Source organism: Bombina bombina, chromosome 7, assembly GCF_027579735.1.
Source record: "Bombina bombina isolate aBomBom1 chromosome 7, aBomBom1.pri, whole genome shotgun sequence".
Taxonomy (NCBI): Eukaryota; Metazoa; Chordata; class Amphibia; order Anura; family Bombinatoridae; genus Bombina; species Bombina bombina.
The window spans coordinates 593,696,529-593,714,422 of record NC_069505.1 but is presented as its reverse complement, the minus strand read 5'-3'; the positions used below and the strand labels follow the sequence as shown (position 1 = coordinate 593,714,422).

The following is a 17,894-nucleotide window of genomic DNA, read 5'->3' as shown; positions in this document are numbered from 1 at the left end:
ATCATGCCCTTCTCCATCTACCTCGGAGACAACATTTCATGTTCTGGGTTCTGAACCCCAGCAGACTCATCCTCCTCAACACTGGCAGTTCATGCATACTTCGCAGCAACAAATGGCACAGCCCCCACAGCTGCACCCACCGCAGCAGATGATGCACCCCCCACAACATCCTCCTCAGCAGCAGATGATGCACCCCCCACAACATCCTCCTCAGCAGCAGATGATGCACCCCCCACAACATCCTCCTCAGCAGCAGATGATGCACCCACCACGACATCATTATCATCAGCAGCAGATGATGCACCCACCACAGCAGCATACAGATCTGCATCATCTGTACTATATGCCTCCCACTCCTATGGCACAACAGGAATCCACACCACCACCCACTGCACCCACCAATGTATTGCCAACAGTGCCATCACAGACAACCTCCCAGTCACCAATACGGAGAGACAGCCCTGGAACCAGCCAATTATTGGTTCCTGAGACACCAACTGTACAACAGGGTCCGGCACAGTCCCAGCAGGATGATCTACTGAGGCTCATACATAGAGAGCTTAGGCTGTCCAGGCTCCAGCAGCAGCAGGCTTTCAGGAGGATACAGAGCCAAATGGACATCCATAATGCCTCACTCGTCCGCCTGGCAGAGGCAGTGGAGAGGCTCGCGGATAGGCCCCAAACTCCATCCTCGCTTGCATCCTCTGTCATCTCCCTGCAGGACCCTGAATCCCGGTTATTAGCCTCACATTTAGCTGGTGGGCGTCGCACAAGACGCCACACTTCCCCCCTAAGTACCTCTCCTCCAAAGTCAAAATCCCGCCGCAAGAATGAATTAATATTCTTTTTTTTTCCACCCAAGATATATCATATCTAATTTTTGCACTAAAGCACTTTTTTAAGTGCGATTTTCATCTCATAAATATGCATCCATTTTTCTAATCCAAATTTGAACATATATCTTAATATTATTGTAATATCTGCTAAAAATTAACAGCTTTATTCATTTTATTTCACATGATGTCAATTAATATGCAGGTGTATATTGTTGATAAATGTATGTGTCCTTTTATTGAGGATATTATGCCGTTTAAGAATACTTGGGGATACGTGTCTGAAATTTATACAGTATATGCTATCTAACATTAGTCAACGTGGCATGTGTAAATGTTATGATTTATATTCCACAAGCATATGTTGTTTGCTCCTTCAGATGAAGCTAATAAGGGTTATACAGTTATAGAAGAGTTGAAAAGTAAATACTCCTTCCTGTTGATATGGCCAAATACCTTGCATTCATTCTTATAGTCCTATGTGGAATGTAATATCCTAAATATATACCTATCATGACTAATACCTATCATGACTAATGCACTCCTTTTTGTCAAGATTATTATTCAATATTTAGAATAATTAGATAAATGTATCTCTATGATATTTAAACACTGATGTATACACAAAATATATGTGATTGCCATGATATAGAGGTGATTAATACATTTTAATTGACATCATATGAACAGACACAGACTCTCCCTGGGACCAATGCACAATGCACTTTTAAATTGTTTCAATAACTCCATGTTAAAGACAATACTTCAAATCTCTTGAAGTATGTAATATTTAGCACTTAGGTATTTTGGTTAATAGTCTAAATATTGCAAATGTATTCTCTGCTTTAGCAGACATGATATTACATATATTTTATAAATATTAGTACTATGCCACATTATACTTTAATGTGTCATCGTTTTGTATTGAATAAATATGTTCAATTATTTCACATTGAAAATTACATTTGAATGAGGGTAAATCTGTAATAATAAAACTCATCTTCATGATAAAAAACTTATTTCCTTTGACTTATTTTTCAATATTATTTTCTATGAGGTAACCATGCCTTTCAAGTGTGCAATCTCAGGGGATTGTATGTATTGATAATGTATCTTTATTTTAAGGATTATATTATATCTGGATTTGTCTCTTTGAAATGAGCATCTGATATATTTCTTAAAGGGATAGTCTATTCAAAATAAAACTCATGAATCGGAGCATGCAGTATTTATATACTTAAATATGTAATCCTCTAATCTATTTAACTTCATTATCATCTGTAATTTACTAAAACAGGAATGTTAGCTTAGGAATCTACCCATTTTGATTCTGCACATGGGGAGCGCTTGATGATTGTTGTCTAAATGTAGGCAACAATCAGCAAGTGCACCACAGGTGATGAACATTAAATGGAACGGCTCCTAAACTTAAATACATGATTGAAATAAGAAACATAACAAAATTAAATTGATTATGAGTACATATGTAAGTTGATTGGAATTGAATGATTTATCTGGTTCATTAATGTTTTATTGGGAATACACTCTTCCTTTTTTTTTAAAGTGACATAAATTCCATTATTTTGCTAAAACATATATATTTACAAGCAAATCTAATATATTTCTATTCTTTATATTGCTTAATATTCTTAGTATCCTTTGATTATAGTTTTATTTAGGTAAGATCAGGAGCAGCATAGAACCTATGTTGGAGCTGTTTATTGTTGCCAACATGCAGTATATATCCTGTCTGTCATTGGTTCACCCATGTACTAATTTTTATTAACCAGGAGTGCATAGCTGCTCTTTAAATAATTATACCAAGAGAACAAAGTAATATTTGGAATATAATTAAAATGATCTTTTAGATAATTATGTTATACATAAATCATAAGATGAATGCATTGTTTAGTACATAGCTGGAAATAAAGAAATATTCACCATGACTATATTTGAGTAAAGTACACATTTATTTAGGGAAAATGTGGTAAATATGGGGATGAGGAGAGAGGGAGGGGAGTGCTATTCAATTTCTGAGAATCTTCAATCTGTAAAACATTAAAAGAAACAAATGTGTATTATTAAAAAAACATAATCATAAATAACTAAAAGGTCTCATTACAATACTATAAAAATACCTGAAAAGAAATCTTGAATAGTTGCAGATCTCTCCAAATGGGCATTGAGGGGTTGGGGATGATTAATGACATCAGGCTCAAAGATTTCACCTGGGGGCTGTGGTGTTGGAAGTAAGTCGTTCAACATCCCATGCTCCTGTGCCATGTTGTGTAGACAGCAACATGCCACTATGGTTTTTATAGCTTTTTCCAGACTGAATTGGAGATCCCCCCTGATCTGTCCAGGCAGCGAAAGCGCATTTTTAGAACACCAAACAGTCGTTCTATTATAGCCCGTGTTCGGATATGTGCTTCATTATATCTGTATTAAAAGAACAAGAAATATTATTATAATATATAATGTGAAGACAAATCAAATACTAATGAGCTAACTACATTCCTGGTTTGATCTTATAAATCTTTAAACCTTTTTACATATATAAATATATTTATATTCAAGCAGAGAGATTTATAAATGCTTCACTGATAATAGATGATTTGGATTTTGACTGTCCCTTTAAAGGCACTCAGTATAACATTGTTATGTCTGTGATAGTGATATATATATATATATATATATATATATATATATATATATATATATACACACACACACACGAGATAATCAAGCAACACATGTATGTGCACAAACACAGATATATAGCTTGATAAAGGGGCAGGAGCCCCGAAACGTTGCTCAATAAAGGTGCTGTTGCTCCACATAGAGTGCTACCTGTGTGTTCTATTTCATTACATTTACTGGGACTTTGGAAAGGGAGGTCCTCCAGGTTTGCACCTACATTCACCCAAGAGTGATTTAAAGGGACATTCCTATGAAGTGTGTACTGGTCCTACTTTTCTACAGATTATAGTGAGCATTTTGCAAGGCACAATCAATATTTCTGACATACAAGAGCAGAAAAAAATATATATTTTACCTTAATTCAGCAAGCCCAACAACCTGGTTCTCTTTCAATGGTGTCCAAATCCATTTTTTAAGAGGATATGCAGAATCAGCTGAAATATGAATGCATAGATATACAGTATATATATAGATAGATAGATAGATAGATATATAAACACACATCTTTCAATAAAGCAATGTATGACATAAAATAATGTTATGCATATGTCTTACTATGACATAGTTAATATGTATCTTTTAAATGATTAACAATTTATTTATTTAATCAATTCCACCCCCTTAGACACATACATAAAGGATTATAAAGCAATGAAACAATAAAATGACAAAATATTGAACACATGAAGGCACCATAATATATACATAAACACTTACCGAGGAGATGTCCTTCAGGCATTTGATTTGTCTCAAACAATCTCCACACACCAGAAGTCCTGAGGATGTAGGCATCATGGCTACTTCCTGGGAACCCTGCCACGACATTTAATATACGCATGTTTGCATCGCATATGATCTGCACATTTAAGGAGTGGCAGAGTATAGCAGAGACGCATTTCTCGGGGACACCCCGTTTCCTCAGGCTTAGAAGCCTGAGGAAATGGGGTGTCCCCGAGAAACGCATCACTGCTATACTTTGCACTTTATTAGGAGATCTATTTTCACACACCCAGCTTTAAACTTGAGGAAACGGGGTGTCCCCGAGAAACACGTCGCTGCTATACTCTGCACTTTATTAGGAGATCTATTTTCACACACCCAGCTTTAAACTTGTTATATTTTTGTTCCAGCCTCTGTGAGCCATCGCCATTGGGATTTATGTTACGGTTATTCGGTACCATTGGACTCCAGTGCTGTCTGTATCTGGTGGAGACCTCTTTGCGTCAGCCAGCTGGTTTGCTGCAGAATACCAGCCCGTTTCTACTGGCACAACAGAGTGCCATCGCCTTTGTTAGTACCCTGTGTTTGTGCATACTTGGATTATATGGGTTCTTATTGATCTACACATGTGGCGTCTTTGTCCTTGTTTTTGTCTTTTTATCACAAAAGTTTATTATCCATTCGGGTGAAGACAAAGAGCTGCCGACCAAGTTCTTGGACATTTGAGGAGATCTGTTGGACTTTTTCTACATTTCCTTTGGCTGGTTATTATATCAGTGTATTTTTATATATTATATAATTTTTTTATATATATTTTGTGTATATATATATATATATATTTTATTATTATTATTTTTTATACATTTATTCCTTTCACGTCACTAGGGTGTATATATATATATATATATATATATATTCGCCATAGCGCCTCCTATTGGAGCTTAGTGACTCCCAGTAGTCACTGACACTCCTTGTTTTTAGATTACACCTAATCTAATCTCCCTAATAAAATAAAAAAGCCCCCCGAAATAATAAAATTCCCTACTCTATACTAAATTACAAATATTGCGGGACATTGCCCCAAAGTAATCAGCTCTTTTACCTGTAAAAAAAAAAATACAATGCCCCCCCAACATTAAAACCCACCACCCACACTCCCAACCCTACTCTAAAACCCACCCAATCCCCCCTTAATAAAACCTAACACTACTCCCTTGAAGATCACCCTACCTTGAGCTGTCTTCACACAGCCGGGCACAAGTGGTCCTCCAGAGGGGCAGAAGACTTCATCCAATCCGGGCAGAAGAGGACCTCCAGACGGGCAGAAGGCTTCAGCCAGGCGGCATCTTCTATCTTCATCCATCCGGAGCGGAGCGGGTCCATCTTGAAGCCATCCGACGCGGAGCATCCTCTTCTTCCAACGGCTAAGACTGAATGAAGGTTCCGTTAAATGACATCATACAAGATGGCGTCCCTTGGATTCTATCAGCCAATCGGAATTAAGGTAGGAAAAATCCTATTGGCTGATGCAATCAGCCAATAGGATTGAACTTCAATCCTATTGGCTGATCCAATCAGCCAATAGGATTGAGCTCGCATTCTATTGGCTGTTCCAATCAGTCAATAGAATGCAAGCTCAATTCTATTGGCTGATTGCATCAGCCAATAGGATTTTTTCTACCTTAATTCCGATTAATTCCGATGAATCCTATCAGCCAACCGGAATTCAAGGGACGCCATCTTGGATGACGTCATTTAAAGGAACCTTCATTCAGTCTTAGCCGTCGGAAGAAGAGGATGCTCCACGTCGGATGGCTTCAAGATGGACCCGCTCCGCTCTGGATGGATGAAGATAGAAGATGCCGTCTGGATGAAGCCTTCTGCCTGTCTGGAGGTCCTCTTCTGCCCAGATTGGATGAAGTCTTCTGCCCTTCTGGAGGACTACTTGTGCCCAGCTGGGTGAAGACAGCTCAAGGTAGGGTGATCTTCAAAGGGGTAGTGTTAGGTTTTATTAAGGGGGGATTGGGTGGGTTTTAGAGGATGTTTGTGTAATGATATATTTTGTGAATTGGAGCTTAACTGCAGATATTTTCTTAAGCTTAACTCCAGAGAGTTAAATAATATATATATGTATCACCTCCTGATGTAGATAGCACAATTGGTTGTGTGCAATCTGGTATTAGGTTGTGAATTTAGTATGTAAACTGACTTAGGCTATAAGTGAGTAGCCAGTGATGAAAACTGATTCAGTAATGGTATAAATCAGTTAATGGGGTGTTGAATCTTTAAGCATTAAGTCAGTTCAAATATTATTGAGTATCAAATTGACAGTATTGTAATACTTCTGTATGTGGCAGAGAGAATAACCATATGTTTATTTATACTTGAAAGTATTGATAAAAGTATGTTTCTGGCAGCAGCTGTGAATATGGAAGAAAGTGTTATAACCTTGGTAGGCAGGGCTAGATGAGTCATGACTTAGAAATTTAAAAGGTACAAGGTAAAACAAGGTATGTCCCTGACATCACCCCCTCCTCAAGGGAGCTGTCCCACAGCTTGTGGCTTAGGTCGGTCAGGATTCCGCTGATGGAACTGCGAAATAAGTCTAGGTGCAGTTATGTTGGAGGCTGGCTCCCAGGAATCATTTTCTGGGGAATATTTTTTTCATTGAATGAGATATTCCAGGTTAGAACCATGCCAACAAGAATCAAGTACAGAATGTACTTCATAGAGCTCCATATCTCCTGATGGTAAAATAGGAGGAAGAACAGGTTGAGGTATTCTAGTAGACAGATAAGGTTTGACCAGGGAGACATGAAATGTCGAATGAACCTTTAACATAGAGGGAAGGTCTAAGGTAATGGCATTCTCATTTATAACTTTTATGATAGGAAAAGGTCCAATGAAACGATGCGTGAGTTTTTTGGAAGGTACTTGTAGTCGTAAATTCTTTGTTGAGAGCCAAACCTTGTCCCCAACAGAGTATTTTGGAGGAGTTCTTCTTCTCAAATCATAAAATCGTTTTTGATTATCTTGTGCAGTTTGGATATTTTGTTTGATTTTTGAGAAGTTGTCTGTTAATATCCTACTGAAATCATCCAAATGAGGAGAATTAGAGGGGAGGTCAGGATTTAGAAGAAAAGATGGGTGATAACCATAATTTGCAAAAAACTGTGATTTTTTTGTAGAGGAGTTTGTTAGGCTGTTGTAGGCATATTCTGCCATGGGTAAAAAGTCTAACCACTGATCTTGATGTTGACTGCAAAAACAACGTAAATATTCCTCCAACCACTGATTTATCCTTTCAGTTTGAACATTGGTCTGTGGGTGGAAGGAGGTGCTGTAACGGTGATCAATTTGGAGTAAAGTACAGAGTTTTGTCCAGAACCGAGAAGTAAATGGAGTACCTCTATCTGTGATAATCCTTGTAGGTGTACCATGAAGTCTTATGATGTTATCAAGAAAACGTTTAGCAGTTTCTGCAGATGTTGGTAGTTTTTGGTAGGGGATGAAATGTCCCATTTTAGTAAACATATCAACAACCACTAGAATTGTATTATGTTTCTGAGAAAGTGGTAACTCTACAATAAAGTCCATGGAGACTTGTTCCCAAGGTCTGTTTGGAATGGGAAGAGGCATTAGAAGCCCATATGGTTTTGTTCTCTCTGTTTTAGCGGTAGTGCATACAATGCAGGATTTAATGTAGTTCATGACGGTTTGTTTCATTCCGGGCCACCAAAAATTTCTTTGTAACAGGTCAGTTGTACGATTAACTCCAGGATGTCCTGACATAGGAGAATCATGATGGTATCGTAAGAGTAAGGATCTTAGGTTGTAAGGTACATAAATCCTTTTATTGTGATAATAAATTCCAGCTATCTCTGTTACCTGATTCCGAGGTATATTCTTATCAAGCTGTGATGTCCTTTTTATCTATGTTAAAAGTTTGGAAGTGAGACCTATGAAGCGTTCACTGGGAATCATAGGACTTGATTCAGTGTCCTGTATAGGTTTTGTGTGTAACCTTGATAATGCATCAGCCTTACCATTTTTACTAGCAGGGCGATAAAGAATGTGGTAATCAAACCTGGCGAAGAAAAGAAACCAACGGACCTGTCTAGCTAAGAGAGTTTTGTTGTTCTGCAAATACTGAAGGTTTTTATGATCCGTATATATAAGTATCGGAAACTTAGCTCCTTCCAGGAGGTGTCTCCAGTTTTCAAGTGCTCTTCTGATGGCAAGAAGCTCCTTATCTCCAATGGAGTAATTAATCTCTGCAGAACTCATGATCTTTGAAAAATAAGATACAGGATGTAAAGGTTCAGATAAAGTTTGTCTTTGTGATAAGACAGCACCAATGGCAAAATCAGAAGAATCAACTTCTAATATAAATTGTAAATCTGGGTTAGGGTAACGTAAAATGGGAGCAGTAGAAAAACTGGTTTTTAAAAATTTGAAAGCAGAGGAAGCTTCTTTAGTCCAAGTGAAAGGTTTTAAAGCACTGGTGAGTTGTGTGAGAGATTTGGCAATTTTGGAAAATCCCCTGATGAACTTCCGGTAATAATTTGAAAATCCTGGAAACCTCTGTAGTTCTTTTTTAGTAGTTGGTTCAGGCCAATCTAAAACAGTCTCAATTTTTTTATGTTGCATGCTTATCCCATTAGGAGAAATATCATAACCAAGAAAAGATATGTGGTTACAATCTGTAAATCAATGAAATTTCCGAATGCCCCGGAGTCAATAATGGCATCAGTGTGTAGCCTTTTGTGATCCCACTGCAATAGAAGAGATAGTTTGCAATAAGTAATTTTATCTTGATATACATGAGTTGAGTGAATCGATGTACACATACTTTTCTTATTTCTTGAGAGGACTGGACATTCTGACATGGTATGCAACGGATCTGCACAGTACATATACAACTTCTTTGCCTTTCTCCGGAACCTCTCCTCTGAGGTTATTGGACCTCTAAGTACACAGATCTCCATGGGTACAGATTGAGAGGTAGTAGTAGTTGGCGAACTACGGATGGTAGAAGTATTGGACCTTGAAGAAGTGTCAGAATGATATCTTTCGGATCTCCTTTCACAAAGTCTCCTGTCAATCTGAGTGGAAACTCTCATTAAAGCCTCAAGGGTAGGAGGTAAATCTATTCATGCTAACTCATCTTTTAAAGATTCAGCAAGACCAATCCTAAATTGGTTGCGGAGTGCAATTGGACTCCATAAAGAATCTGAGGCATATAACTTAAACTCTGTAATATAATCCTAAACTGGTCTCTTTCCTTGCTTGAGGTCTCTCATCATGGCTTCAGCTGATAATTGAATGTCCTTATCAAGGTATAATTCATCCATGTTATAAAAAAAAAAACCTAAAGAGGTTATAATAGGATCCTGGTGTTCACAAAGGTTATCTGCCCAACCTCTAGGTTCACCTCTAAGGAAAGAGACGACAATGAGAACCTTGATTCTCTCAGTGGGATAGCTGTGAGGTCTTAAGTTGAAAAGTAAATGGCAGGCATTTTTGAATTGCCTTTATAATTTTCTGTTCCCAGAAAATGGTTCAGGTAGTGACACCTGTGGTTCAGGAGAAGTCTCATGAGTGGCCTTAATGGCTATGGAATCCTTTATGATGTCTCTAAGAGACTGGTTCTCTACCTGTAAGTCTCTTACTGCCTGACCAATCTGATCCACTCTCTGTGTCAAATTGTATACCACCTGGGGAATGTCTGCTGGCTCCATGTTTTTAGGCTTAGTATTATGTAATGGTATATTTTGTGAATTGGAGCTCAACTGCAGATATTTTCTTAAGCTTAACTCCAGAGAGTTAAATAATATATATATATATGTATCACATCCTGATGTAGATAGCACAATTGGTTGTGTGCAATCTGGTATTAGGTTGTGAATTTAGTATGTAAACTGACTTAGGTTATAAGCGAGTAGCCAGTGATGAAAACTGATTCAGTAATGGCATAAATCAGCTAATAGGGTGTTGAATCTTTAAGCATTAAGTCAGTTCAAATATTATTGAGTATCAAATTGACAGTATTGTAATACTGCTGTATGTGGCAGAGAGAATAACCATATGTTTATTTATACTTGAAAGTATTGATAAAAGTCTGTTTCTGGCAGCAGCTGTGAATATGGAAGAAAGAGTCTCTTAATATGTGCCAGTTATTCCTTAAATAAAACTGAATGCAATATTCTCTGCCTCATGGAAAGAGCAAACAAACTAGCAGGTTGCAAAATATAAAAGTAAGAAAGGGGAGGAGTTTTCCTCTAAAGCCTTTTCAGCTTGTTACAATGTTTAAAGTCTTCACACTGTGTTTACACAAGTCTGGTGCTTTATAAAGAAATGTGGTGCTGCTAGTTATTGAAAGGAAAATAAATCTTGAGAGAATTAGAGATTCAGAGCACAATACCTTGATACAAATAAACGTTTTTGAAGTTGCAGTTTGTAGCTTTCAGGATGTTATAAGCAGTAGTTGGAAATCAACAGCAACTTAGTAGCAAGTCTCCGAAGTTGAATTTTCTAGTTGGAGCAATTCCTAGTCACAAAGTTCAAGTAAGGATTACAATCCAATTCTGATGTAGCACTCAGTGATGTAGCAGCTTTAACTAAGCAAACAAAATACTAAGCAATGAGTGTTTGTTAACACAGGTGTTTTGTAACCTTGGTAGGCAGGGCAAGATGAGTCATGACTTAGAAATTTAAAAGGTACAAGGTAAAACAAGGTATGTCCCTGACAGTTTGGGAGTGTGGGTGGTGGGTTTTAATGTTGTTTACAGGTAAAAGAGCTGATTACTTTGGGGCAATGCCCCGCAAAAAAAAAAGGGCTATTTGTAATTTAGTATAGGGTAGGGAATTTTATTATTTTGGGGGGCTTTTTTTATTTTATTAGAGGGATTAGATTAGATGTAATTAGTTTAAAATTCTTGTAATTATTTTTTTATTTTCTGTAATTTAGGGTATTGTTTTTTTTGTACTTTAAAAAAAAAAGCCCACCCAAAATAAAAAAAACACTAGCCTAAACTAAACTACCAATAGCCCTTAAAAGGGCCTTTTGCGGTGCATTGCCCCAAAGAAATCAGCTCTTTTACCTGAAAAAAAAAATACAAACAACCCCCCCAACAGTAAAACCCACCACCCACACAACCAACCCCCCAAATAAAACCATAGCTAAAAACTTAAGCTCCCCATTGCCCTGAAAAGGGCATTTGGATGGGCATTTAGCTCTATTGCGGCCCAAAGCCCTAACCTAAAAATAAAACCCACCCAATACACCCTTAAAAAAACCCAGAAGATCCACTTACCGGGAGAAGTCTTCATCCAAGCGGCAAGATGTCCTCAACGAAGCCGGCAGATGTGGTCCTCCAGACGGGCAAAAGTGGTCCTTCAGACGGGCAGAAGTCTTCATCCAGATGACATCTTCTATCTTCATCCATCCAGCGCGGAGCGGGTCCATCTTCAAGAGCATCCTCTTCCAACGACAACTACCCGACGAATGAAGGTACCTTTAAGTGACGTCATCCAAGATGGTGTCCCTTAGATTCTGATTGGCTGATAAAATTCTATCAGCCAATCGGAATTAAGGTAGAAAAAATTCTATTGGCTGATGCAATCAGCCAATAGGATTGAACTTCAATCCTATTGGCTGATCCAATCAGCCAATAGGATTGAGCTCACATTCTATTGGCTGTTGTTTTAGCAATGGTATAATGCATTCTAAGGGCTATTGTTTTAGCAATGGTATAATGACCATATATAATTATTTATCAGTCTCTTTATTAGACTACCAGAAAATACAGAATATTTGTAAGCAGTATAAAAAAACAGAATAAAATCAGAAAAAAGCTTCTACAAGCTAATAATAGTTTCTGACACAGACACTGCGCATGCGTGTACTCAGGACTTTATACTTTCCTTCAATTAGAAACCGCTGGCTGTTGCTCATTTGCTGAAATAATGTTGTTTAGAATGTGCACTTTTTATGTCTTTACTTTCCCCACTGTGCACAAGCCATGCTGAAGGGTGATGTGGTAGCATTTCATTCAAAGTAAGAGATGGCGCAGATCGGTATAGCTGCAACTCACCATGTCTGATTACATTTCATGCTAAATCAATAATAAACATCCGTTAAGGCCATAAATCCACAATAAATACATTTAATAGCTGCTCGTGCAATTGAGGGAATGTTTGAAGTCTGGAGTGTGTGCATGCGCTGTTAGTGTGAAGCCCAGAGTGTGTGCATGCGCGGTTAGTGTGAAACCCAGAGTGTGTGCATGTGCTGTTAGTGTGAAATCCGGAGTGTGTGCATGCGTGGTTAGTGTGAAGCCAGGAGTGTGTGCATGCACAATTAGTGTGAAGCCTGGCGTGTGTACACGAACTGTTAGTGTGAAGCCCGGAGTGTGCGCATGCGCTGTTAGTGTGAAGCCCGGAGTGTGCGCATGCGCTGTTAGTGTGAAGTCCGGAGTGTGCGCATGCACTGTTAGTATGTCAAAAACAAATGTGAGGAAAGCAGGGAGTAATATTTCTGTTGAATTTTGCTACCTGTCCCACTACACAGGCTTGCACATACATCACGGCATTCCAGACGTGTTTTTGAAACCTATGTGGAATGCATGCGCTGTGGGAGAGGTAGTAAATATTGACAGAACACCAGCAATGTAAGTGCCGGTAAAATACAGCCCTGGAGGTGTAAAGTCAGTGCTGTGTGATCATGAAGCAGGCTGAGCCAGACAGGCTTGAAAGAAAACCATAGGAGGGTTCCTGTCCTGACTCAGTGACTGACAGCTGCATACTTCAATTACCATTCAAAAAAAGGGATGCAAAGAGTGTTGTACCCCCAGCAGTAAAGTCTGATTGCACTGACTGTACTGAGATTAGCCCTGTGATTTTGTCCCTACTCAGGCGGTGTAGCTGCTGCTGCTGCTGGGAATATCTAACTATTTTAGCTCATCCTATATACTGTACTGCTCAATAGAGTGATTCATGATAAATTATATTTTACAAGGGTTAATATTAGAAGTGCCTGTTAGAGTTTACCACTGTTTAGATTGGTGATTTAGGACCTTACTACTTACAAACCAAGGGCTATATAAGTGGTAATTGTGTTATCCTAATGCATGAGAGAGGTTTTTATGTTTTTCCCATATTTAATTAAAGGACCAGTCAACACTGCAGGTTCCAATTCTAAATATATTCCTTATTAAACATTAATTATTTCTAACTTTACCGTAGCCATTTTTAATTACATATTCTCCTAAAACTAACGTTTTTAATTTTGTACAGATTTCCCTGTCCTCCTAAGTCATGTGGGGGCGATCTCCGAATGAAAAATGCTTATACGTATATGCAATTTTCAATCACTGCGCAGCCGCAACCGGAAGTGGTGACGTCACTCGTGATCTCACCGGCACATCGGCATCGTGCTTCTTTGGTGGAGCAGTGCACATAAAAGGATGTGCACTGCCACCGAAGCAGAGCGCCTGCGTGTGAAGAGAGGACAGATTGCCTACTGCCTTCCTGCATGTCAAGAGAGGACACAGTGCCTACTGCCTTCCTGCATGTCAAGAGAGGACACAGTGCCTGCTGCCTTCCTGCGTGTCAAGAGAGGACACAGTGCCTACTGCCTTCCTGCTTGTCAAGAGAGGACACAGTGCCTACTGCCTTCCTGCTTGTCAAGAGAGGACACAGTGCCTACTGCCTGCCTGCGTGTGAAGAGAGGACACAGTGCCTACTGCCTTCCTGCGTATCAAGAGAGGTCACAGTGCCTTCCTGCGTGTCAAGAGAGGACACAGTGCCTACTGCCTTCCTGCGTGTCAAGAGAGGGCACAGTGCCTACTGTCTTCCTGCGTGTCAAGAGAGGACACAGTGCCTGCTGCCTTCCTGCGTGTGAAGAGAGGACACAGTGCTTGCTGCCTTCCTGCGTGTGAAGAGAGGACACAGTGCCTACTGCCTTCCTGCGTGTCAAGAGAGAACACAGTGCCTACTGCCTTCCTGCATGTCAAGAGAGGACACAGTGCCTACTGCCTTCCTGCATGTCAAGAGAGGACACAGTGCCTACTGCCTTCCTGCTTGTCAAGAGAGGACACAGTGCCTACTGCCTTCCTGCTTGTCAAGAGAGGACACAGTGCCTACTGCCTTCCTGCTTGTCAAGAGAGGACACAGTGCCTACTGCCTTCCTGCTTCTCAAGAGAGGACACAGTGCCTACTGCCTGCCTGCGTGTGAAGAGAGGACACAGTGCCTACTGCCTTCCTGCGTATCAAGAGAGGTCACAGTGCCTTCCTGCGTGTCAAGAGAGGACACAGTGCCTACAGCCTGCCTGCGTATGAAGAGAGGACACAGTGCCTGCTGCCTTCCTGCGTGTCAAGAGAGGACACAGTGCCTGCTGCCTTCCTGCGTGTGAAGAGAGGACACAGTGCTTGCTGCCTTCCTGCGTGTGAAGAGAGGACACAGTGCCTACTGCCTTCCTGCGTGTCAAGAGAGAACACAGTGCCTACTGCCTTCCTGCATGTCAAGAGAGGACACAGTGCCTACTGCCTTCCTGCATGTCAAGAGAGGACACAGTGCCTACTGCCTTCCTGCGTGTCAAGAGAGGACACAGTGCCTACTGCCTTCCTGCGTGTCAAGAGAGGACACAGTGCCTACTGCCTTCCTGTGTGTCAAGAGAGGACACAGTGCCAGCTGCCTTCCTGCGTGTCAAGAGAGGACACAGTGCCTATTGCCTTCCTGCGTGTCTAGAGAGGACACAGTGTCTACTGCCTTCCTGCGTGTCAAGAGAGGACACAGTGCCTACTGCCTTCCTGCGTGTCAAGAGAGGACACAGTGCCTTCCTGCGTGTCAAGAGAGGACACAGAGCCTTCCTGCGTGTCAAGAGAGGACACAGTGCCTACTGCCTTCCTGCATGTCAAGAGAGGACACAGTGCCTACTGCCTTCCTGCATGTCAAGAGAGGACACAGTGCCTACTGCCTTCCTACGTGTCAAGAGAGGACACAGTGCCTACTGCCTTCCTGCGTGTGAAGAGAGGACACAGTGCCTGCGTGTCAAGAGAGGACACAGTGCCTACTGCCTGCCTGCGTGTCAAGAGAGGACACAGTGCCTACTGCCTTCCTGCGTGGCAAGAGAGGACACAGTGCCTACTGCCTTCCTGCGTGTGAAGAGAGAACACAGTGCCTACTACCTTCCTGCGTGTCAAGAGAGGACACAGTGCCTACTGCCTTCCTGCGTGTCAAGAGAGGACACAGTGCCTACTGCCTTCCTGCGTGTCAAAAGAGGACACAGTGCCTACTGCCTTCCTGCGTGTCAAGAGAGGACACAGTGCCTACTGCCTTCCTGCATGTCAAGAGAGGACACAGTGCCTACTGCCTTCCTGCGTGTTAAGAGAGGACACAGTGCCTACTGCCTTCCTGCATGTCAAGAGAGGACACAGTGCCTGCTGCCTGCCTGCGTGTCAAGAGAGGACACAGTGCCTACTGCCTTACTGCGTGTGAAGAGAGGACACAGTGCCTACTGCCTTCCTGCATGTCAAGAGAGGATACAGTGCCTACTGCCTGCCTGCGTGTCAAGAGAGGACACAGTGCCTACTGCCTTCCTGCGTGTCAAGAGAGGACACAGTGCCTACTGCCTTCCTGCGTGTCAAGAGAGCACACAGTGCCTACTGCCTTCCTGCGTGTCAAGAGAGGACACAGTGCCTACTGCCTTCCTGCTTGTCAAGAGAGGACACAGTGCCTACTGCCTTCCTGCGTGTCAAGAGAGGACACAGTGCCTACTGCCTTCCTGCGTGTCAAGAGAGGACACAGTGCCTGCCTGCGTGACAAGACAGAGAGGACACAGTGCCTACTGCCTTCCTGCGTGTCAAGAGAGGACACAGTGCCTACTGCCTTCCTGCGTGTCAAGAGAGGACACAGTGCCTACTGCCTTCCTGCGTGTCAAGAGAGGACACAGTGCCTACTGCCTTCCTGCGTGTCAAGAGAGGACACAGTGCCTACTGCCTTCCTGCGTGTCAAGAGAGGACACAGTGCCTACTGCCTTCCTGCATGTCAAGAGAGGACACAGTGCCTACTGCCTGCCTGTGTGTCAAGAGAGGACACAGTGCCTACTGCCTTCCTGCGTGTCAAGAGAGGACACAGTGCCTACTGCCTGCCTGCGTGTCAAGAGAGGACACAGTGCCTACTGCCTGCCTGTGTGTCAAGAGAGGACACAGTGCCTACTGCCTTCCTGCGTGTCAAGAGAGGACACAGTGCCTACTGCCTTCCTGCATGTCAAGAGAGGACACAGTGCCTACTGCCTTCCTGCGTGTCAAGAGATTACACAGTGCCTACTGCCTTCCTGCGTGTCAAGAGAGGACACAGTGCCTACTGCCTTCCTGCGTGTCAAGAGAGGACACAGTGCCTACTGCCTTCCTGCGTGTCAAGAGAGGACACAGTGCCTACTGCCTTCCTGCGTGTCAAGAGAGGACACAGTGCCTGCCTGCGTGTCAAGAGAGGACACAGTGCCTACTGTCTTCCTGCGTGTCAAGAGAGGACACAGTGCCTACTGCCTTCCTGCGTGTCAAGAGAGGACACAGTGCCTACTGCCTTCCTGCGTGTCAAGAGAGGACACAGTGCCTACTGCCTTCCTGCGTGTCAAGAGAGCACACAGTGCCTACAGCCTGCCTGCGTATGAAGAGAGGACACAGTGCCTGCTGCCTTCCTGCGTGTCAAGAGAGGACACAGTGCCTGCTGCCTTCCTGCGTGTGAAGAGAGGACACAGTGCTTGCTGCCTTCCTGCGTGTGAAGAGAGGACACAGTGCCTACTGCCTTCCTGCGTGTCAAGAGAGAACACAGTGCCTACTGCCTTCCTGCATGTCAAGAGAGGACACAGTGCCTACTGCCTTCCTGCATGTCAAGAGAGGACACAGTGCCTACTGCCTTCCTGCGTGTCAAGAGAGGACACAGTGCCTACTGCCTTCCTGCGTGTCAAGAGAGGACACAGTGCCTACTGCCTTCCTGTGTGTCAAGAGAGGACACAGTGCCAGCTGCCTTCCTGCGTGTCAAGAGAGGACACAGTGCCTATTGCCTTCCTGCGTGTCTAGAGAGGACACAGTGTCTACTGCCTTCCTGCGTGTCAAGAGAGGACACAGTGCCTACTGCCTTCCTGCGTGTCAAGAGAGGACACAGTGCCTTCCTGCGTGTCAAGAGAGGACACAGAGCCTTCCTGCGTGTCAAGAGAGGACACAGTGCCTACTGCCTTCCTGCATGTCAAGAGAGGACACAGTGCCTACTGCCTTCCTGCATGTCAAGAGAGGACACAGTGCCTACTGCCTTCCTACGTGTCAAGAGAGGACACAGTGCCTACTGCCTTCCTGCGTGTGAAGAGAGGACACAGTGCCTGCGTGTCAAGAGAGGACACAGTGCCTACTGCCTGCCTGCGTGTCAAGAGAGGACACAGTGCCTACTGCCTTCCTGCGTGGCAAGAGAGGACACAGTGCCTACTGCCTTCCTGCGTGTGAAGAGAGAACACAGTGCCTACTACCTTCCTGCGTGTCAAGAGAGGACACAGTGCCTACTGCCTTCCTGCGTGTCAAGAGAGGACACAGTGCCTACTGCCTTCCTGCGTGTCAAAAGAGGACACAGTGCCTACTGCCTTCCTGCGT

The 17,894-nt window shown here is 42.4% G+C and overlaps 1 long non-coding RNA gene across 1 annotated transcript; it reads right to left on the bottom strand.

The window, feature by feature from the left end:
- Nucleotides 1–3,187: 3,187 nt before the first annotated feature.
- On the bottom strand, nt 3,188–10,922 carry LOC128667177 (uncharacterized). The gene is made up of 3 exons (XR_008403300.1): nt 10,678–10,922; nt 3,889–3,967; nt 3,188–3,272 (listed from the first exon to the last, which is right to left on the bottom strand). It is a non-coding gene; the product is annotated as an uncharacterized LOC128667177 (long non-coding RNA).
- Nucleotides 10,923–17,894: the final 6,972 nt, after the last annotated feature.